Source organism: Rhinopithecus bieti, unplaced genomic scaffold, assembly GCF_001698545.2.
Source record: "Rhinopithecus bieti isolate Rb0 unplaced genomic scaffold, ASM169854v2 scaffold_4544, whole genome shotgun sequence".
NCBI classification, from domain to species: Eukaryota; Metazoa; Chordata; class Mammalia; order Primates; family Cercopithecidae; genus Rhinopithecus; species Rhinopithecus bieti.
This window is the reverse complement of record NW_016804383.1, coordinates 238,648-262,339: the sequence shown is the minus strand read 5'-3', so window position 1 is coordinate 262,339 and position 23,692 is coordinate 238,648. Positions and strand designations below refer to the sequence as shown.

The window sequence follows — 23,692 nt, the reverse complement described above, 5'->3', positions numbered from 1 at the left end:
GATACATATGTTGGGCACCTTTTATGTGGCAGTTACAAGGAAGCAAAGAATAAGACTGACATGAAACTTGCTTGTGTCACTTTACACTCCAAGAGCCTCTTCCACCACTGCTAAACCATTTATTCTGACCCCATGAGGCCAACTTTTCTTCCCCTTAGCAGAAAGTAAAGCCTTTGTCAGACCTCAGCAGAAGATGGTGACCAAGGCATAACAGCCTGAAAGAGACCTCATGAAGACAAACAAGAAGATATTATTGATAAAACCTCTGTCAAGGCCAGGCGCAGTGGCTCACGGCTGCAATCCCAGCACTTTGGGAGGCTGAGGCAGGCAGATCCCCTGAGGTCAGGAGTTCAAGACTAGCCTGGTCAACATGGCGAAACCCCGTCTCTACTAAAAATACAAAATTTAGCTGGTGTGGTGGCGGGCGCCTATAATCTCAGCTACCTGGGAGGCTGAGGCTGAAGAATCGCTTGAACCCAGGAGGCGGAGGTTGCAGTGAGCCAAGATCACGCCACTGCACTCCTGCTCTTGGGCAACAAGAGCAAAGCTCCATCTCGAAATGAAACAAAACAAAACAAAACAAAATAAAACAAAACACCTCTGTCAGTTGCAATTCTAAATAGTGAAAAGCCGACTTCAAACCACTGTATAATTTTTATTGTATTATTGTTCAGCATCATTTAATTATTGGTTGGCATTAAACCAATACTTACATAGTTCTCCCAAGTGGTGTTGTGAGCACATTACAAAAATTAACTCATTTAATCGTCATAACAAACCCCATGAAATAGGTCTTTTTTTATTTTTATGTTTATTTTTATTTTTTGAGACAGAGTCTCACTCTGTCGTCCAGGCTGGAGTGCAGTGGTGCACCCTTGGCTCACTGCAAGCTCCGCCTCCCAGGTTCACGTCATTCTCCTGCCTCAGCCTCCCGAGTAGCTGGGACTACAGGCCCTCACCGCCACACCCGGCTAATTTTTTGTTTTTTAGTAGAGACAGGGTTTCACCGTGTTAGCCAGGATAGTCTCGATCTCCTGACCTCATGATCCACCCTCCTCGGCCTCCCAAAGAGATGGGATTACAGGCATGAGCCACCGCACCCGGCCGAAATAGGTCTTAATGTCATCCCCATTTCACAACTGAGGATACTGAGACACCAAGAGAAGGAGTTTGCCTAAAGTCACTCAGTAAATGGAAGGGCACATCTTTGAACTAGCAACCTGGCTCCCAAGTCTAGTCACCTAACCCCTGTGCGGCGTGGCCTCTCAGTAGTATGTCTACTAACGTACTTAAGAAGAGCACACACTGCACTTACATATGTTTTTGTTTAACTTGTGGACAAAGACTTATGGATAGGTGCAAAAAATAAATCCTCTTTTGCAACCTAGAACTCATTGTTCAGTATGAGTTTTGATACATATAAGAAGGGATATTTTGATACCTGAGACAGTTAATTTATGGGAGTATTGATAGCCATAAAGTTTGGTTCCAGGCCAGGCACAGTGGCTCATGCCTGCAATCCCCACACTAGGTGGGAGTGTTGCTTTAAGCCAGGCGTTCAAGACCAGCCTGGGCAAGAAAGTAACACCTCATCTCCATAAAAATTTAAAAATTAGCTGGGTATCACGGCATGTGCCTATGGTTGCAGCTACTCAGGAAGCGGAGGCTAAGGGAAGAGGATTGAGCCCAGGAGTTGGAGGGTGCACTGACTTTTGATGGCACCACTGTACTCCAGCCTGGGTAACACAGACTCTGTCTCTTAATAATAATAAAAAAGGTTGATTCTAGGACTGTAGAATAGTTAGTTAAACAGCATGGGATATGAGCGAAATCCTCATCCTCAGCTGTATTAATTTTGTATTCCAATTTCATGTTGACTTGATACATAAAATGGCTTTTTGTTTGAAAGGCTTTTATCTTGAGAACATGATGTCTGGAGTTAAAGGTATTGGCATATTCCACACATCTGTACTATTCTTGAGTGCAATCGCTTAGGAATGAATATGATTTGAACTCATTTATGTTTAGAGAGGGTGTCAAACTGAGAACCAGGCAGATCACCTACACTAAAAATGACCTTAAATTGGTTGAAGAAATTAGATCCTGTGGCCAGGCGCGGTGGCTCACGCCTGTAATCCCAGCAATTTGGGAGGCCAAGGCAGGCTGATCATGAAGTCAAGAGATCGAGACCATCCTGGCCAACATGTTGAAACCCCTTCTCTACTAAAAACACAAAAATTAGCCGGGTGTGGTGAGGCACGCCTGTAATCCCAGCTACTCGGGAAGCTGAGGCAGGAGAATCATTTGAACCTGGAAGGGGGAGGTTGCAATGAGCCAAGATCATGCCACTGCACTCCAGCCTAGCAATAGAGTGAGACTCCATTTAAAAAAAAGAAATTAGATCTCAAAGATTCTTGGTGAATTTTGAAGTCTTCTTCAGTATATCCACATTAAAAGGAGATGACAGAAGCAAAATAAAAGAATTACGGGCTGACAGGACAACTGGATTAAAATAAGCATCCGTTTCATTAAAAAGGGCTAACTTGAAGATAAATATTTTGACTCCAGTTCTTTAGAGGATCTAAAGTGACCTTGATGGACAGTGGAAGAAATCACAACACAAATGCAATTCCCTGAATAAAAATTGATTGACTTAAAAAAAAAGCACACAAATGATTCATGACTGACAACTGTTCTATTTTATAACGGCTAGATCTCTCAGGGTTAAATAAGTAACTTTAGGACTTGGGGCATTTAAGGATATTGAGGCTGTCTTGTGCTTTTGGTAAGGAAAAATAACCAAATAAGTTATAAATAGAAGTAAAAACTTCTATTGTAATGTTACCATGTAGTCTCTAATTTTACCTCTGTTCAGGCAGGTAGGCGTATTAAAATGCTGGAACTGAAAAGCTGGAGGTTTATTCTTTATGGGGTCTGAAAGCTATGCCCCAGTCCCCTATATATAATTCTAAGCCTGCTCGTCTCCCCCATTTTTTTACTCAGGGCTCGATCTCAATGGAGACAGTGTTACATGAGTTTCACTAACACTGCTAGAAAGTGTGTTTTCCTCTTTTGGAACCTCGGTGGGGTGAATTGGGCATTTCCACTACTTGGCTTGGAAAAGGCTGAAAATCTGCCTTGGTGAAAAGTTTAGCTGCATAATTTTCTTGGCTTTATCATTGCCTCCTGTCACCCGTAAAATTAACCCATCCTGAAGTTTTTCATGAAAACAATTTTTAAAAAATTAATCAATTAAGAACACTAAACTTTTTTTTTGACATGAGGTTTTGCTCTGTTACCCAGGCTAGAGTGCAGTGGCACAACATAGCTCACTGTAACCTTGAACTCCCGCGCTCAATCTATCCTCCTGCCTCAGCCCCCGGAGTAGCTGAAATTATAGGCTCACATCACTATGTCCAGCTAATTTAAAAAGTTTTTTTTTGTAGAGATGAGGTCTCTCTCTGTTGCCCAGGCTGGCCTCAAACTCCTGGGTTCAAGTGATCCTCTCACTTCAGTCTCTCGAGTAGCCAGGACTGTAACTGGGCACCACCACACCTGGCTCTTTTACTTATTTAGAGGTATTAAAACAATTTTGAATTTCTTCTGCTCATGTAATTTTCTTCCTGTCCCAGACCAGAATTCTTTAGCAGTCTCAGTCTCAAAACCCAGGCACCATCCTTTGCAATTTAACAGCAGAGGGTGCTGTGAGCCTGTGGCTGCCAAGGCCTCTGCCAGAAGAAAAAGATGAAAGAGACCCTCATTCAGCCAGCCTGGAAGGAGGCTTCTGGTTGTTCTGTTCCCATGTGGCTTCGGATGACTTGCCCATGCGATGTGGAGTATGGCGTTTCCCAAAACGCAAGTAGGAAATCAAGGGACAAGCTGTGGCCTTCTGGAAATTATCATCTCTATTTTTGACGAGTTTCAGTTCTTCTCCAATTAAATTTATGCTTGATATTTTGAGCATTTAACTCCATCATTCTAGCCAAACTGGAGATTTCTCTCTCTTTTTTTTTTCTGAGACAGAGTCTTGCTCTGTTGCCTAGCCTGGAGTGCAGTGGCGCGATCTCGGTTCACTGCAACCTCTGCCTCGTGGATTCAAGCGATTCTCAGCCTCTGGAGTAGATGGGATTACAGGCGTCCACCACCATGCCTGGCTAATTTTTGTATTTTTAGTAGAGACGGGGTTTTGCCATGTTGGCCAGGCTGGTCTCAAGCCCCTGACCTCAAGTGATCCAACTGCCTCTGCCCCGCAAAGTGCTGGGATTATAGGTATGAGGCACCATGCCTGGCCTTTTTTTTTTTGAGACAGGATCTCGCTCTGTCACCCAGGCTGGAGTGCAGTGGCATGATCTTGGCTCATTGTAACCTCTGCCTCCTGGGCTCATGCGATCCTCTGTCAGCCTCCAGAGTAGCTGGGACCTCAGGGGCAAACCACCACGCCTGGCTAATTTTTGTTATTTTTTTTTTTTTTTTTTGAGACGGAGTCTCGCTCTTTCGCCCAGGCTGGAGTGCAGTGGTGCAATCTCAGCTCACTGCAACCTCTGCCTCCCAGGTTCAAGTGATTCTCCTGCCTCAGCCTCCTGAGTAGCTGGGACTACAGGCGCGCATCACCACGCCCGGGTAATTTTTTGTGTTTTTAGTAGAGATGGGGTTTCACCATATTGGCCAGGCTGGTCTGGAACTGCTGACCTTGTGACCCAGCTGCCTCAGACTCCCGAAGTGCTGAGATTATAGGCGTGAGCCACTGCACCTGGCCTCAGTTTTCTTTCTTAAGCTGAGGTTTGAATGTTAAATCCAGGTTCTCTCTCAACTTTTCTCCATTTTTCCTGAAATTCCAGATCCTTAACTCATTCTCCCCCTCCCCCCAGCTGGTTGTCTTCCTACAGCGATTTCACCTCTTGATGGTTGACAGAAAGCAACAATGATGCTCTACATTTCTGGCTAGTTCAGTTATACTTTGCTCTAAGCAGATTTGCTTTATAAGAATCTAGATGTTCCCCATGCCACCCAGGCTGGTTTCTATGTGGTTTCTTAGCCACTGTGAGAGAGGCGTATAGGGATGCAGAGTGAGCTTGGGCAACATATGAGCAAAACTGGGCTGCAAAGTCTGGCTTCTGTTGGCACCAATAGTCGCCCGGGCTATAAACATTGACAAGATTCTTGACACGAACGAAACAGAGATACTGGTAGACACACGACAAACAAACAACATTTGATTTCATTTGTTGCATGAATTCCAGGAAAATAAGAGAATAATTCAAGACAGAGGAACATATAGGATATAGGAAAGAGTGAAACTGACCGAGGACTGCAGATAAAGACATTGCAACATAACAGCTGCTTTATGTGATGATGAATGTTGAAGTCCTCAGTGAGCTGCAGGCATTAAGTCTTGTCTTCTGGCCGGGCACAGTGGCTCACGCCTGTAATCCCAGCACTTTGGGAGGCCGAGACGGGCGGATCACGAGGTCAGGAGATCGAGACCATCCTGGCTAACACAGTGAAACCCTGTCTCTACTAAAAATACAAAAAATTAGCTGGGCGTGGTGGTGGGTGCCTGTAGTCCCAGCTACTCGGGAAGCTGAGGCAGGAGAATGGCGTGAACCCGGGAGGTGGAGATTGCAGTGAGCCGAGGTCGCGCCACTGCACTCCAGCCTGGGTGACAGAGTGAGACTCCGTATCAAAAAAAAAAACAACAACAAAAAAAAAAACAAAAAAAAAACTCTTGTCTTCTAATGAAAAAATGGAAAGATGATTAGAAACCTCTAAAAAAAAAATGAAAAAGATGCACTGTTCAAGAAAGTCATGATTGGATAATAAAGCAATCTATGATTTTTTTTTTTTTTTTTTTTTTGGAGACAGCATCTCCCTCTGTCACTCAGGCTGGAGTGCAATGGTATGATCTCGGCTCACAGCAACCTCCACCTCCCGGGTTCAAGCGACTCTCCAGCCTCGCCTCCCTAGTAGCTGAGATTACAGAGACTTGCAACCACATCCAACTAATTTTTGTATTTTTAGTAGAGACGGGGTTTCACCATGTTGCTCAGGCCGGTCTCGAACTCCTGACCTCAGTGATCCACCCACCTCAGCTCCCAAAGTGTTGGGATTACAGGCGTGAGCCACCGCACCTGTCCAGCAATCTATGATTTTGAAATGAATTTGAGAATTAATGAAGCAGGAGCAGTGCACTTCCTAAACCAACAAAGGCAAGCTGCTTGCAGTCAGGTAAGGCAAGGTTGGCAGGAGCAGTGGGATGGACAGATACTCTGATTTTATGTAAAATCTTTTTTTTTTTTTCAGATGGAGTTTCACTCTTGTCGCCTAGACTGGAGTGCAGTGGTATGATCTTGGCTCACTGTAACCTATGCCTTCCGGGTTCAAGTGATTCTTCTGCCTCATCCTCCCAAGTAGCTGGGATTATAGGTGCCCACCACCACGCCTGGCTAACTTTTGTATTTTTAGTAGAGATGGGGTTTCACCATGTTGGCCAGGTTGGTCTCAAACTCCTGACCTCAGGTGATCCACCCACCTTGGCCTCCCAGAGTGCTGGGATTACAGCCATGAGCCACTGTGCCCGACCTGTACTATCATTTTGAATATAAAGAGTGGATCGTTGCTAACCACAATCATTTCTCCATGATGTGGTTCATTGTTTCTTTTTCCTTTGACTATCTTTTATAAGACACTTTTTTTTTTTTTTTTTTTGAGACAGAGTCCTCGCTTTGTCGCCACAAGGCCCTGGATGCAGTGGCGGATCCTCAGCTCACTGCAAGCTCCGCCTCCGGGTCACGCATTCTCCTGCTCAGTCTCCCGAGGTAGCTGGGACTACAGGCGCCGCCTTACTCACGCCTGGCATTTTTTTTTTTTTTTTTTTGTAATTTTTTTTTTAGTAGAGGACGGGGTTTCACCATGTTACAGGATGGTCCCTCGATCTCCTGACCTCAGTGATGCACCGTCTCAGGCTCCCAAAGTGCTGGGATTACAGGCTTGACAACCGCGCCCGGCGGGTGAAATTTTAAATAGGGTGGTCCTGGAAAGATCTCTTCTCATTAAGAAATAGAAATAGGCTGGGGTCAGTGGCTCATGCCTGTAATCCTAGCACTTTGGGAGGTTGAGGCTGATTGCTTGAGCCCAGGAGTTTGAGACCAGCCTGGGCAACACAGCAAAATCTCATCTCTAAAAAAAAAATACAAAAAAAATTAGCCAGGTGTGGGGGTGTGCACCTATAGTCGCAGGTACTCTGCAGGCTGAGATGGGAGGATCACTCGAGTCTAGCCTGCTGTGAACCGTGATTGCACCACCGCACTCCAGCCTGAGCAACAGTGAGACCCCCAAAAAAATGGGTGAAACTCAAAACAAAACAAAAAAACTGCCAGGTGCAGTGGCTCACGCCTGTAATCTCAGCACTTTTGGGAGGTCGAGGTGGGCAGATCACCTGAGGTCAGGAGTTCAAGACCAGCCTGGCCAACATGATGAAACTCCGTCTCTACTAAAAATACAAAAAAATTAGCCGGGCTTGGTGGCGGGCACCTGTAATCCCAGTTACTCAGGAGGCTGAGGCAGGAGAATCGCTTGAACCTGGGAGGCGGAGGTTGCAGTGAACCAAGATTGTGCCATTACACCGCAGCCTGGGCAACAAGAGTGAAACTCCGTTGAAAGAAAGAGAAAGAAAGAGAGAAAGAAGAAACAGAAAGAAAGAAGGAAGGAAGGGAGGGAGGGAAGGAGAGAGGGAGGGAGGAGGAGGTGAGGGGAAGAGGAGAGGAGGGAAGGAGAAGAGGAAGGGAACTGAGAAATGAACAGAGACTTGCCAGAGATGAGGGCATCAGGCAAGCAGGTATCTGGGGTACAGCATTAGAGGGGTGGGCAGTGCCAAGGCCCTATGCCTGGAGTGTGCTTGGTCTGCACTAGGGACTGCAGGGGCTGGAGGGGCTGAGTGGGGGGGCTGCAGGGAAGAGTGGGAGGAGATGAAGTCAGACAGTAAAGGGTCTTGTGGGCCCCTGTAAAGTTACAACTCTTACTCTGAGTGAGATCTCACCCCATGAAGGGTTTTAAGCACAGGGCCAGTGTCTGATTTATTTATTTATTTATTTATTTATTTTTGAGACGGAGTTTCGCTCTTGTTGCCCAGGCTGGAGTGCAATGGCGCAATCTCAGCTCACCACAACCTCCACCTCCTGGGTTCAAGTGATTCTCGTGCCTCAGCCTCCCGAGTGGCTGGGATTACAGACAAGCACCACCACACCCAGCTAATTTTGTATTTTTAGTAGAGATGAGGTTTCTCCATGTTGCTTAGACTGGTCTCGAACTCCCAATCTCAGGTGATCCACCTGCCTCGGCCTCCCAAAGTGCTGGGATTACAGGTGTTAGCCACCGCGCCAGGCCTCATTTTCAAGTAATCAGCACAGCTGCTGTGTTGAGAGACCGTATGGGGAGGTACAGGAGGGAGTAGAGGAGGGGGTGTCTGTTTGGAGGCTGACACTGTAATTCTGGTGAGAGGAGATGGAGACTCAGATCTGGGGGAGGAGTGGGTTTTGGACATACTTGATGATTGGATGCAGGAGGGAGAGAAAGAGAGGAGTGAAGGATGCTCTGCTGGGGCTGAAACAGGTTGTGGGGGTGCCTTGCTGGGCCCTTCATTGCTGTGGCAGTGTTGGGGGGATGGGGAGGCTATAAGCAGACAGGAAGGGTCTCCAGGGATTATAAGGGTTTAGTCAACTTGAGCAATCAGCCTGTTCTACAGCCTCCTGCCCTGCAACCTGTTTTCCACTGAACCCTATGTGGAATGTGGTCCTCTTGTTTGTTGGAACCAGCTCCTGACAGACCCCAACTCACAGATGAACCAGAGTGAACTTTCCTCACGACAGTGCTAGAGTTCTGCTCCCAGCAGGAGCAACGGTTTCATTACCATCACATGTATGGGCTGGCATAATGGCTCACTGCATCTGGACAATTGGGACCCCTCCTCTATAAGTGGTCATGCACCCTCTCCCATTTCTATCACCCTGGAAAACCTTCCTGTCACTTTCCCTCAGGGAGACACTGCTTTCAAGAACACGCCCAGTGTCCTTCTTTCTTGTGCTGAGTAAAACTCCTACTGATCAAAACCTGCGTTCTCCAACCAGGCGCGGTGGCTCATGCCTGTATCCCAGTATTGGGAAGCTGAAGCAGGTGGATCACCTGAGGTCAGGAGTTCAAGACCAGCCTGGGCAACATGGCAAAACCCCATCTCTATTAAAAATACAAAAATTAGCTGGGCATAGTGGCGGGCACCTGTAATCCCAGCTACTTGGGAGGCTGAGGCAGGAAAATCGCTTAAACCTGAGAGGCTGAGGTTGCAGTGAGCTGAGATCACGCCACTGCACTCCAGCTTGGGCAACAGAGTGAGACTCTGTCTCAAAAAAAACACCCCACAATAAACAAAAACAACCACCAAAAACCCTGTGTTCTCACGGCAAGTCGTTTGTTACTTGCCAGGCGAACCAACCTCATTTTTCTCTGGTAACAGTGGCGGCAGCAAGGGCACTCGAGGCGCTCAGGCTGCCCGTGTGTGTGTTCTGATGCTTCAGGACTGAGTGCAGCCCTGGATGTTGTGATTACAGCTCAGCCTTTGCTTACTCATTTCTCTTAGAGGATGAGCCTAAAAATAGGCTTGAATCTTAAACCTTTTTTTTTTTAAATTAAAAAACTGGTTTTCTGACTGTTTAATTAGGCAGCAGAGGAGTCTTCTGATTTTTATGGGATGGTTGACTAAGTTTAACCACCCAGAAAGAAGTGTTCCTCATTAAGAAATATTCAGCTGGTCCGATGGTAGCAGGTCATCAGAACTTATTAACATTAGTGTCACTAAAGTTGGTATACAACCCCCCACTGCTCAATTTCACTGGATTAAGAAAAAAGAAACATTAGTTAAGAATAAAACAAAACATAGTTACCTACTAATTTTTTTTTTTTGTAATGGAGTCTTGCTCTGTCACCCAGGCTGGAGTGCAGTGGCACCATCTCGGTTCACTTCAACCTCCATCCCCCGGGTTCAAGTGATTCTCCTGCCTCAGCCTCCCGAGCAGCTGGGACTACAGGTGCATGCCACCACACCTGACTAAATTTTTTGTATTTTTAGTAGAGACGGGGTTTCACTGTGTTAGCCAGGATGGTCTCAATCACCTGACCTTGTGATCCACCCACCTCGGCCTCCCAAAGTGCTGGGATTACAGGCGTGAGCCATTGTGCCCAGCCAAAAATGTTTTTAAAGAAATGAAATTAGGGAAAGCATGAACTTTGGAGCCCACAGTTTTTACCCTGCCATTTTGATTGTAAGGGTGTTTTAACTCAGGTGACAAGGTGACATTTTCTCATAAATACATTTAAATCAGCATTCTATCGGCTGGGAGGTGGAGCTTGCAGTGAGCTGAGATCCGGCCACTGCACTCCAGCCTGGGCAACAGAGCGAGACTCCGTCTCAAAAAAAAAAAAAAAAAAAAAAAAAAAATCATATTACCAAAACTGATGCTTTTTCAAACTAATTTTTTTTTTTTTTTTTTTTTTTTTTTTTTTTTGAGACAGAGTCTTGTTGTCCTGTGGCCCAGGATGGAGTGCAGTAGTGCAATCAGAACTTATTGTAACCTCTAACTTCTGGGTTCAAAGGATTCTTCTGCCTCAGCCTCCCAAGTAGCTGGGATTATAGGTGCAAGCCACCACACCAGGCAATTGACTCTTAATATTTCTCACATTTTTTTTAACCTTTAGAGAAATCTCTGATGTATCTGATGAAATTTTTGTCTGCAGTTCAGTAGCTCTTTCAGTTTCATATTGATTTTTGATACTCTCTTCAAGAGGCATTGATGGATCTAGAAAAAAAAGGTTTTTCATATTCTCAGTACTTTTTTTGAGATGGAGTTTCACTCTTGTTGCCCAGGCTGGAGTGCAATGGTGTGATCTTGGCTCACTGCAACCTCTGCCTCCCAGGTTCAAGCAATTCTCCTGTCTCAGCCTCCCGAGTAGCTGAGATTACAGGTGAGTGCCACCACGCCCGGCTAATTTTTGTATTTTCATTAAAGATGGGGTTTCATCATATCAGTCAGGCTGGTCTTGAACTCCTGACCTCAGGTGATCTGCCCACCTCGGCCTCCCAAAGTGCTGGGATTACAGGCGTGAGCCACTACGCTCAGCCTACTTCTTTTTTCAAAATGTTAGCTTCAGTTATTTGTTTCTTTTGTATTTTTGTAGAGATGGGGTCTCTCTATATTGCCCAGGCAGGTCTTGAACTCCTGGGCTCCAGTGATCCTTCTGCCTCAGCCTCCCAAAGTGCTGGGATTACACACGTAAGCCACTGCGCCTTGGCCCTCAGTTATTTCTGGATGATGAGATTGGCATGATTTTTAGTTTCATCTTTATACTTTTCAGTAGTTTTCAACATTTCTGAATGAAATAGTCTTCTTTGTAATTTCTTTGTGTGATACTTTTCTAATGACAAAAAGCAAGATAAACAGCCAGGTATGGTGATGTGCACCTATGTAATCCCAGCTGCTCAGAAGGCTGTGGCAGGAGGATTGCTCAAGCCCAGGAGTTCGTGAGCAGCCTGAGCATCATAGCAAGACTCTTGTCTCAAAAAAAAAAAAATTAAGTTAAAATACTCTCTCAGGGCAATAAAGACCTTAAACTTCCCAAATGTCAACCCAGTAAAACAACAACAAAGTTCCCTGAAACTCTCTCAGTTAGTTTTACTCCCGAAGCAGTCACTGTCTTGGATGACTGGCTCTCAGGAGGCTGCCTCAAACGATGCACGTGAAATTCATGTGGGCTTCCAATGTGTGTGTATCTGTGTTTGGGGGGTGTGTTTCCTGCTGTTTGTAACAGGAGTAGAGTCTGGTCAACCAGAACAAGGAGACCAAGCCAACAGACATCACCATTAGCAAAGTAACGGTATAATGGTGGTTGGCAAGGCAAATGAGGGCTAGTAAAGGAAATGCAATTACAGTGAGGGTGAAGATTAAATCTCTATGAAGGAATATTGCAGATAAGATAAATGAAAACAATTATCTCTTTTTTTTTTTTCTTTTATAGAGATGGGGTTGTGATATGTTGCCCTGACTGGTCTCGAACTCTGGGTCTCAAGCAATTCTCCCATCTCGCCTCCTAGTGTTGGGATTACAAGCATGAGCCGCCCGGCCTGGCCTAAAATATTTCATATTGAAAAAAAATTACAAAGTAGAGTTCAACTGGAAACATTATTGTGAACCCAAAACCTTTAAGAGAAATATAATTTCCTGGCTCTGACCCTAAAATACAGTTCATTAACAGCATTTCTTTTTTTTTTTTTTTTGGAAATGGAGTCTCGCTCTGTTGCCAGGCTGGAGTGCAGTGGCTCAATCTTGGCTCACTGAACCTTCCCTTCTCAGGTTCAAGCAGTTCTACTCCCTCAGCCTCCTGAGTAGCTGCGATTATAGGCATCTGCCACCACACCTGGCTAATTTTTGTATTTTTAGTAGAGATGCAGTTTCACCATAACGGCCAAGCTGGTCTCGAACTTCTGACCTTGTGATCCATCTGCCTCGGCCTCCCAAAGTACCGGGACTACAGGCGTGAGCCACCGTGCCCCAGCCACATCTTTTCTTTTCTTTTCGAGATGGAGTCTCTCTCTGTTGCCCAGGCTGGAGTGCAGTGGCACAATCACAGCTCACTGCAACCTCCACCTCCCGGGTTCAAGCAATTCTCCTGCCTCAGCCTCCTGAGTAGCTGGGATTACAGGCACACACCACCACGCCCAGCTAATTCTTTGTATTTTTAGTAGATATATGGGGTTTCACCATGTTGGCCAGGCTGGTCATGAACTCCTGACCTTAGGTGATCCACCTGCCTCAGCCTTCCAAAGTGTTGGGATTACAGGCTAAGCCACTGCACCTAGCTCATTAACAGCATTTCTTCCTCCAACCTCCCACTTTCATGCACCCATCAAAAGGAAATGAGACTTCTTAGGGGGTGGCTGATTCTGTGTCTTGGAACAAGGACAATTTAGAATGGGCCTAGAACACAAGGATTTTAGGCCAGCAATGGTAGAAGGATAAGGAAGCCACTGTCCAAATTGCAACAATTTGACATCAAAAAAGGAACATAGTAATTACATTTATTTACAATTGACAATTATGATTAAAATAAGTCCAGTGTGTGAAAGACCTCAGAACAAAAAAGTTGATATATGATTTTTCTCTGCTTTTATGATACTTGAGGCATCATAAAAGGGATGGGGAGCTGGAGTATCACAGGGGCTGAGGCAATGTATTGGTTAAGCCACCAGTAGGGTGTGCAATCACCAACAAAAAGAAAAAGTCCTACGCTGAAAGCCCATGGGGTTGAAGCAGGATTTGGTTCACCCTAGAACTTCTGAGAGTCAGTCTGTATCTTGATAAACAGCAACAGGGCTTAGTCATGAGTTCCCAGTAATTGGCTGCTCGGAGAGTTTGCTCCCCACCTCCTGGGGAGAACTTTCCTGGGAAGAGGCCAATGTTTCTATCTAAGCCTGTTCCGTCCTCTGAGTTTCCAACCTTCTAATTTCAAGTTGGGAGTGCCTACGAACATGTTTTTGTTGAGTCATTTGTGCAGCTCTAGAATTGTTGAACCTATCATTTGTTTTCCAAGTTGCGGGCAAACAGTAATACAGTGCTCATTTATTATTCAACCAAGATATCTGGAGGCCTCCTCATGTGTTAGGCCAGGGCTAGGCACAGGGGTTAAGCGCAAGGGTGAGCAAAGCAGGCATGGAGCTGCCTTCTTGGGGCCTAGTTTAGTGGGGAAGACAGACATGATTCAAATCATCACAAAGTGACGTTTGGTAGAGAGCAAAGTAAAAGAGGTGCTTTGGCAGGCCCAGAAGAGGAACTTGATCATCACTCAGGGTGGGTGGGCAGGGAGGCTTCCTTGAGAAAGTGGTATCAATGTGGAGGAGTGAATTATGTGAAAAGGCGGAAGAGTGCTCTAAGAAGGGGTGTGTTTAAAAGCCCAAGCTCGGAGGAGGGCTGCAGTGTGCTGCATTGGAGGAACCAAGAGAACATTGAGCTGTGCTTTGTGGAATGAGGTTAAGGTTGACCAGGTAAGGTGCGGCAGACAAGGTCCAGTTGAAGTAAGCTTTCACAGGCTATATGAGCATTATTGAGATATAATTCACACAGCACAAAATTCATCCATTTAAAATGCACAATTTGGTAGCTGGTTGAAGTGGCTCATGCCTGTAATCCCAGCACTTTGGGAGGCAGAGACAGGTGGATCATTTGAGGCCAGGAGTTCAAGACCACCTGGCCAACATGCTGAAACACTGTCTCTACTAAAAATACAAACAATTAGCTGGGTATGGTGGCACACGCCTGTAATCCCAGCTACTTGGGAGGCTGAGGCAGGAGAGTTGCTTGAATCCAGGACGTGGAGGTTGCAGTGAGCTGAGACTGCACCACTGCACTCCAGCCTGGGTGACAGAGTGAGACTCCATCTCAAAAAAATAAAAATGAAAATAAAAGGCAGGGTGCAGTGACTCATGCCTGTAATCCCAGCACTTTGGGAGGCCAAGATGGGTAGATCACTTGAAGTCAGGAGTTTGAGACCAGCCTGGCCAACATTGTGAAATCCCGTCTCCACTAAAAACATAAAAATTAGCTGGGCGTGGTGGCGGGTGCCTGTAATCCCAGCTACTCAGGAGGCTGAGGCAGGAGAATCGCTTGAACCTGGGATGCGGAGGCTGCAGTGAGCTGAGATCATGCCACTGCATTCCAGCCTGGGCAACAGAGTGACACTCTGTCTCAAAAAAAAAAAAAAAAAAACCGTATAAATTTATCATGTACAACATGATGTTATGAAATATGTATACATTGTGGGATGGCTCAATCTAGCTAATTAACATAACCTGGGAGGTGAGGTTGCAGTGAGCCAAGATCACACCATTGCACTCCAGCCTGGGAGACAAGAGCAAAACTAAGTCGAAATGAACTGAAATGAACTGAACTGAAATGAAATGAAATGATGTATAATTCAGCCGGGCACGGTGGCTCATGCCTGTAATCCCAGCACTTTGGGAAACCAAGGTGGGAAGATTGCTTGAGGCCGGGATTTTGAGATTAGCCTGGGCAACATAGTGCAACTTCATCTCTACGAAAAATTAAAAAGTTACCCAGGCATGGTGGTATGTACCTGTATTCCCAATACTCTAGAGGCTAAGTTGGGAAGATCTCTTGAGCCCAGGAGGTTGAGGCTGCAGTGAGCTATGACCATGCCACTGTGCTCCAGCCTGGGCAACAGAGTGAGACTCTGTCTTAAAAAAAAAAAAAAAAAAAAAATTTTAAATAAAAAAAAAAAAATCAATAAAGGAAAAAAATACAATCCATTGGTTTTTAGTATGTTCACAGAGTTGTACAATAACCACAGTCAATTTTAGAACATTTTCATCACCCTAAAAAAAGCCCTGCAGCCTTCAGCACTCTCCATTTCCCCCAAACATCTAGCCTTAGGCAACCACCAATCTACTTTCTGTCTCTGGATTTGCCTACTCTGGACATTTCTATAAATGGAATTATATGGTATGCGATCTTTTGTGCCTTGCTTCTTTCACTTAATATAATGTTTTCAAGGTTCATCCACACTCTAGCATGTATTCATACTTCATTACTTCCATGGCCAAATAATACTGCACTGTATGGCTAAGTTATATTTTATTTATCATCCGCTGATGGACATTCAAGTTATTTCCACTTATTAGCTATTATGAATAATCCTGCTCTGAATACTCATGTAGAATTTTTTTTCCTTTTTAAAATTTGTATATATATTAATTAAAAAATGGAGATGGGTAGAAAATAAAAGACTAAAAAAAAAAAAAAAAAGGACCAAGATGCAAAAAGAAACGAGGCCGGGCGTGGTGGCTCACTCCTGTAATCCCAGTACTTTGGGAGGCTGAGGCAGGTGGATTACTTGAGGTCAGTAGTTCAAGACTAGCCTGACCAACATGGTGAAACCCGTCTCTACTAAAAATACAAAAATTAGCCAGGTGTGTTGGTGTGTGCCTGTAATCCCAGCTACTCAGGAGGCTGAGATAGAAGAATTGCTTGAACCTGGGAGGTGGAAGTTGCAGTGAGCCAAGATTGTGCCACTGCATTCTAGCCTGGGCAACAGAGCAAGACTCCATCTTTTTTTAAAAAAAAAAAAAAAAAAAAAAAAAAAAAAGAAAAAAAACACAAAAAAAAAAACAAAGACAGAGTCTCACTACGTTGCTCAGGCTGCTCTTAAACTTCTGGACTCAAGCAATCCTATCTCTTCAGCCTCCTAAAGTGCTAGAATTACAGGCATGAGCCACAGCGCCCAGCCAAGTTTTTCATAATAAAGATTTATATCCTAAGAACAGTGATAATCCATTAAAAAGTTTCAAGCAAGAATGTGATATCAGAGTTTGGGTTTAAAACGATCGCTCCATCAGTGTTCTGGTGACTGGATATGAAAAGGGTGAGAGTGAATGCAGGCAGCAGTTATAAAAGCCATTGCGGCCAGGCGGGTGGCTCATGCCTGTAATCCTAGCACTTTGGGAGGCCAAGTTGCGTGGATTACCTGTGGTCAGGAGTTCAAGACCAGTCTGGCCAACATGGTGAAACCCCATCTCTACTAAAAATATAAAAATTAGCTGGGCATGGTGGAACGGGCCACCTGTAATCCCAGCTACTTGGGAGACTGAGGCAGGAGAATCACTTGAATCTGGAAGGCGGAGGTTGCAGTGAGCCAACATCAGCCTGGCCGACAAGAGCAAAACTCTGTCTCAAAAACAAACAAGGCCATTGCAGGCCATTGCCATGGATGGTGGTAACTTTGATCTGGGATAGGCAGCAGTAGAAATGGCCAGAAATGGGAAATTTTAGAGATATTTAAGGGGTAAAATTAAGAGGATTTGATGGTAGAGGATGGATGAGGAGGAAGATAGCATGTGGGATGGATGGACTTAACCATTCATGAAGACACAGAATTCCAGAAATGACCCGGTTTGGGGTAAAATATTAAGAATCTAAACTGGGTGTGGTGGCTCACATCTGTAATCCTAGCACTTTGAGAGGCTGAGGCAAGAGGATCATTTGAGTCTATGTGTTCAAGACCAGCCTGTGCAACATAGAGACCTTGTCTTCATGAAAACATCTTTTTTGAAAAAGAGTTTCACTCTTGTTACCCAGGCTGGAGTGCAGTGCTGCGATCTCAGCTCATTACAACCTTCACCTCCCAGGTTCAAGCAATTCTCCTGTCTCAGCCTCCCAAATAGCTGAGATTATAGGTGCCTGCCAAAGTGCCAGGCTAATTTTTTGTATTTTCAGTACAAATGGGGTTTCACCATGTTGGCCAGGCTGGTTCTCAGACTCCTAACCTCAGGTGATCCACCCGTTTCGGTCTCCCAAAGTGCTGGGATTACAGGTGTGAACCACTGCTCCTAGCCTCTATAAAAATTTTTTTTTTTAATTAGCTTGGTGCGGCGGTGTGTGTCTGTGGTCCCAGCTACTCAGGAGGCTAAAGTGGGAGAATCTCTTGAGCCTGGAAGGTCAAAGCTGCAGTGAACCATGATCATATCACTGCACTCCAGCCCTGGCAACAGTGTGAGACCCTGCCTGAAAACAAAAAACCGCAGGTAACAAAACCCAGGTGTGCATGTTTTGAATTTGAGGCACCTGTGTGAAATTCAAGTCAAGAGGCTGAATGCGTAGTTGAATATATAGCTCTAGAAAATGGTGATGGTCTGGACAGGGAATATTACAAAAGGAAACTCAACGAAGGCTGCAGTACCCTGGGGCCAGCATACTGGGAGCTGCTACTACTACAATAGGCCTGAAGGATTACTGGAAGCCAGAGAGAGAGGGCTATACGGAGAGGGTGTTCTAATAGGAACTGTGGACTTCAGTAAGGAACACCACCAACGCTCAATGACCCCTCAAGAATAAACTCCCTGCCTCACTCTGGTCTCTTGCTTGTGCCTCCCACTGGCAAAACCCATGTGGAAACCGAGGGAAAGTGAGCCTGCTGCAGTTCTCCAGGGCAGCCTGCAGAACAGAGAGGGAGGCAGAACGGAGGGCAAACGGGAGATGCCCAGCACAGAGGAGATTTTTTTTCAAAACTGAAAAACAGATTCAGTATTTTCTCCCGCAGACCCCAGTGTAACCCCAGGGACCCCCATCCAGGTGCAGGGCACACCCTTGGTCACCCCAAATTCCCAGAGCTCCCAGGGTCTTCCTTCTCGGGGTCTCCACCTGGATGGTGGGGGTGGACGTCAGAGAAGGTCAGGGTGATGAGTGGAGAACGGCAAGTCTGGTAAAGGACTATTCCCTTGTGGGGAGTGGAAGCCGGGCTCCCGGTGAAGAGGAGCGGGACTTGGGGTGAAGCCGAGCGACAGCCCAGGAGGAGTGAGGATGGCGGGTGTGCTGGACATTCAGGGCTCGGCTGGACACTCACTCAGGCCTCAGACTCCCAGCGGTGCGGGCCTCGGTGTGGGCCGCCCCTCTCCCTCTCGGACGTAGAACCCAGTGTGAGAGAGCTGGGGTGTGCCCTCGCTAGGCCGGGCTGTGGGTGGGCGGCCATCAGCCCAGGATGGTTTCGAAGTCTGAGGGCAGCACTGGGTTGGCTGCAGCCTCCAGAGCAGCCAGCGTTGTCCCTGGGAGCTTCCGAATCAGCTGCTTCTGGGCTGTCCCGAGCGACCCCACGAGGCGGGTGTAGGTGACGCGGTATCTAGTAAACTTGAGCTGGAAGGCCGCTGCACGGCCTCAGAAGACAGACGACCGGCGGCGCCCTTGACCCCCAGCGACATTCCTGTGTTACTTGGCTTTCACAGAATGGGGTAGCAGAGGGAAGCCGTGTCAGAGACGAGGCGCACGAAAAACGGGTAATTCTTTCAAACTTACCGATGAAACTGCGTCTGGAGTTGCTTCCTGCTGGTGGGTTCCTGGTCTCCCTAACTTCAAGAATGAAACACAGACACCTTCATCGTGAATGTCACAGCTCTTAAAGATGGCACGTACCCAAAGAGTGACCAGTAGCAAAGTTTACTGTGATGTGCAGAGCAACACAACAAAGCTCCCATAGGATGAGAGAGGATACCCAAGTCCGCTACCATCTCTAGCAGCTGGGAGCGGGGATGGGCTGGTGGGTGGAGCAGCTTTTATTCCCTTATTTGTCCCCGCCCATGTTTCATTTCTGTCCTATCAGAGTGCCCTTTTTTCAATCCTCCCCACAATTGGCTACTTTTAGACTCCTGCTGATTGGTGCATTTTACAGAATGCTGATTGGTGCATTTTACAGAGTGCTGATTGGTGCATTTTACAGAATGCTGATTGGTGCATTTTACAATCTTCTTGCTAGCTACAGAGCACTGATTGGTGTGTTTTACAATCCTTCTTTAAGACAGAAAAATTCTCCAAGGCCCCACTTGACCCAGGAAGTCCAGCTGGCTTCACCTCTGAAAACGGGAACTGGGGTGCACACGCCTGGAAACTGTAGGCCTGCCGCAGGAAGATCTTGTAGATGTTGGTGCACACCATCTGGATGCTGTTCACCTGCAAATCCAGAAAAAGGCTGTGACACTTCAGCCGCAAGACCCCAAAGAGTTCACAAGGGACACATGTTCCACCCGGCCTTGAAGCCTTGGTTGAAGGTGAGACTGGCTCTGATGGAGATCCGGGCATAGCTAGAGTAGTCGCTCGGCACTTCCAGGGTCGGGTGTCCAGCAGCAGGCCGCCCCAGGGGAACAGGCCGTGGGCCGGCAGCTAGACAAAGGCCACGCGACCCAGGGCCTCGTCTTCCACAGGGAAGTTTACCACCGTCTTCCACAATTTCACCACGCAGCCGTACTCAGGGACACCTAGGACCAGGGTCCTGAGGAAGTTTTTTGCGTGGGGGACGTGAGGTGTCACCAACAAGAAGTCATCCACCAAACGCAGGAGCAGCCCGTCCCGCCGTATCCCGGCAAACAGTTTGTTCTCCATGTAGCTGTAACACAGGCTGCAGAGCAGCGTGGGAAAGATGGAGCCCTGCGGGATCCAGAGGGGATTTTTTTTTCCTTTTTTTTTTGAGACGGAGTTTCGCTGTTATCGCCTAGGCTGGAGTGCAATGGCGCGATCTCAGTTCACTGCAATCTCTCTCTCCCAGGTTCAAGTGATTCTCCTGCCTCAGTCTCCCAAGTAGCTGAGATTACAGGCATGCGCCCCCATACTTGGCTACTTTTTTGTACTTAGTAGAGACGGGGTTTTGCCATGTTGGTCAGGCTAGTTTCGAACCTCGTGACCTCAGGTGATCCAGCCGCCTCAGCCTCCCAAAGTGCTGGGATTACAGGCGTGAACCACCATACCCGGCCTTTTTTTTTTTTGAGACAGGGTCTCATTCTGATTGCCCAGACAGGGTTCAGATAATTCTCCTGCCACAGCCTTCTGAGTAGCTGGGACTACAGGCAGGCACCACCACGCCTGGCTAATTTTAGTATTTTTAGTAAAGATGGGGGTTTCACGTGTTGGCCAGGCTGGGTGGGCTTGAACTTCTGGACTCAAGCAATTTGCCCACCTCAGCCTCCTAGAGTGCTGGGATTACAGGTGTGAACCATCGTGCCTGGCCACAGAGGGAAATTTAAATGTCAGATAGGACGTGAGGGAAAAAGGACCCGCACAGAGCCTTGAGGTCCTGGGACATGGAAAACCAGGGTGAAGGTTGATGAAGGAGACAGAGGAGGCATGACCAGAGGGAAGAGAACACCGAGAATGTCCTAGAAGCCAAGTTAAGGTTGACTGCATTGTCAATTTTTCAGAAAAAATTACACACACACAGAGGTGCCATTTTTTTTGCTGCTATCTATTTTATCTGCTAGAGCACAGAAGCTGGGAAAATGGAATTGCCTTTTGGGGGAGTCCTTCCTTCAAAAACAACCAGCCCCACCTAAGGCAAGAGTCCCCTCTATCTCAGCAGTGTGGGTGCTCTTGCTGGCCCCACAGAAGAGCTTCCCCTAAGGCTTGCCCAGCAGCGTTACCTGGTGCCTGTGAACACAGGTTCCAGATGGAGGCAGATTGCCTGGGTGTTGGGCAAGTTACTTAACTTCTTAGTTTATGCATCTGGAAAATTGGAATAGAAATCATTGTGAGGATTAACCTAGGTGTCCCAGTACCTGGGACATAGTAGTTGTTCAAATGTACTAGCTATTTTATTTATGTATTTATGTATTTATGTATGTATGTATATATTTATTGAGACAGAGCCTCGCTCTGTTGTCCAGGCTAGAGAGCAGTGGTGCAATGTTGGCTCACTGCACCTCTGCCTCCTGAGTTCAAGTGATTCTCCTGCCTCAGGCTCCCGAGTAGCTGGGACCACAGGCACATGCCACCACGCCAGGCTAATTTTTTTTTTTTTTTTTTTGAGATAGAGTCTCGCTCTGTCGCCCAGGCTGGAGTGCAGAGAGGCGATCTCTGCTCACTGCAAGCTCCGCCTCCTGGGTTCACGCCATTCTCCTGCCTCAGCCTCTGGAGCAGCTGGGATTACAGGCGCCCGCCACACGCCCGGCTAATTTTTTGTATTTTTAGTAGAGATGGGGTTTCACCGTGTTAGCCAGGATGGTCTCGATCTCCTGACCTCGTGATCCGCCCGCCTCAGCCTCCCAAAGTGCTGGGATTACAGGTGTGACTAATTTTTGTATTTTTAGGAGAGACAAGGTTTAACCATGTTGGCTAGGTGGGTCTTGAACTCTGACCTCAGGTGATCCATCTGCCTCGGTCTCCCAAAGTGCTGAGATTACAGGCGTGAGCCACCGCGCTCGGCCTGTACTAGCTATGTAAATTCCAGAAATGCCTGGAATATAGTAGATGCTTGATAAATGTGAAATGAACGAATTGCTCTAGTTGAAAAATTATTAAATTAAAAGATGGACCCTGCTTGCATAAGTAATAATCATAAGGGATTTTATGAACAAATAATTTGAAACCTTTAGAGTTTAAAGTTTCTTATTACAGTAATAAAATAAAGATGTTAACTTTGACAGTAATCTAAGTGTTCTGTTAATTGAATGATCAACTTGTTGGCTTTCAGAGAAGGAAGGAAATGTGTAGATTGGCACTAAGACATTCAAAGCCCCAGCAGGAAGCTGAGGCTCAGCAGAGCCAAGGAGTCAAGGGTCTTCCGGAATGTTCCCCAGCAGGGATGGGCCACAGCTCCAGGGTATGGACAAGTGGCAAACAGGGCAGGTGAGCTTCAGTGAGCAAGGAGGTCTTTGAACCCAGGGTGCAAGATATTGAAACAGAAAATATTTAATTTGCCTCAGTTTATTTTTAATTTTTTGTTTTTCTTAAACTGAGTTTGTTTTTTTGAAACTGAGGTTCATTTATAAAAGAACACGTTATTGTGGCTATGTAAGAAAATGTCCTTGCTTTTGGGAGATACATGAAGTTATTTAGAAGTAAAGGCCATGATGACTGTAAATTTTGCTGAAATGAATGATCAAAAACCAAGAATATGTACATATCTAGTGAGAGAGTGATAGAGCAGTGTGGCAACATGTGAATACTGTAGTTGGTGATTTACATGAAGAATATACAGAAATTCATTGCTTTTTTTTTTTCTGAGACAGTGTCTCACTCTGTTGTCCAGACTGGAGTGCAGTGGGATGATCTCGGCTCACTGCAACCTCTGCCTCCCTGGTTCAAATGATTCTCCTGCCTCAGTGTCCTGAGTAGCTGGGATTACAGGTGTGTACCAGCACGCCTGGCTAATTTTTTGTATTTTAAGTAGAGATGGGTTTTACTATGTTGTCCAGGCTGATTGAGAACCATTGCATTTTTTTTAATTTGCTGTTTTTCAAAATAAAGAGTAGAAGGCTAGGTGCGGTGGCTCTCGCCTGTAATCCCAGCACTTTGGGAGGCCAAGGCAGGCAGATCATTTGAGACCTGGAGTTCAAGACCAGCCTGGCCAACATGGTGAAACCCCGTCTCTACTAAATATACAAAAATTAGCCAGGTGTGGTGGCAGGCGCCTGTAATTCCAGCTACTTGGGAGGCTGAAGCAGGAGAATCACTTGAACTCAGGAGGCAGAGGTTGCAGTGAGCCAAGATCCCACCACTGCACTCCACCCTGGGCAACAGAGCGCGACTCTGTCTCAAAAAAAAAAAAAAAAAAAAAGCCCAGTATGGTTGCACGTGCATGTGATCCCAGCTACTTGGGAGGTTAAGATGGCAGGATCCTTTGAGTCCAGGAGGTGGAGGCTGCAGTGAACCATGATTGCGCCACTGCACTCCAGCCTGGGTGACAGAGTGAGACCCTGTTTCAATAAAATAAAAACCAAAAACAAAACCAAAAAACCTTTCAGTTCTTAAGCCAAGGAGATCAAGGTCTGCAAGCATTCACAATCCTTAGAAGTCACCTAAAGATAATGGATAACCTGAATCTGAAAGGCACGGAAAGTTTATTTTTCTCTCTGCTGGGGACATTACTCTAAAGGTAGCTGAGCAGGCCGGGCGCGGTGGCTCAAGCCTGTAATGCCGGCACTTTGGGAGGCCAAGACGGGCGGATCACGAGGTCAGGAGATCGAGACCATCCTGGCTAACACGGTGAAACCCCGTCTCTACTAAAAAAATACAAAAAAACTAGCCGGGCGATGTGGCGGGCGCCTGTAGTCCCAGTTACTCCGGAGGCTGAGGCGGGAGAATGGCGTAAACCCGGGAGGCGG

The 23,692-nt window shown here is 46.3% G+C and overlaps 1 pseudogene; it reads right to left on the bottom strand.

Moving 5' to 3' along the window:
- Positions 1–18,578: 18,578 nt before the first annotated feature.
- The window catches only part of LOC108526761 (telomerase reverse transcriptase pseudogene), a 20,341-nt pseudogene continuing 15,227 nt past the window's right edge, over positions 18,579–23,692 (bottom strand).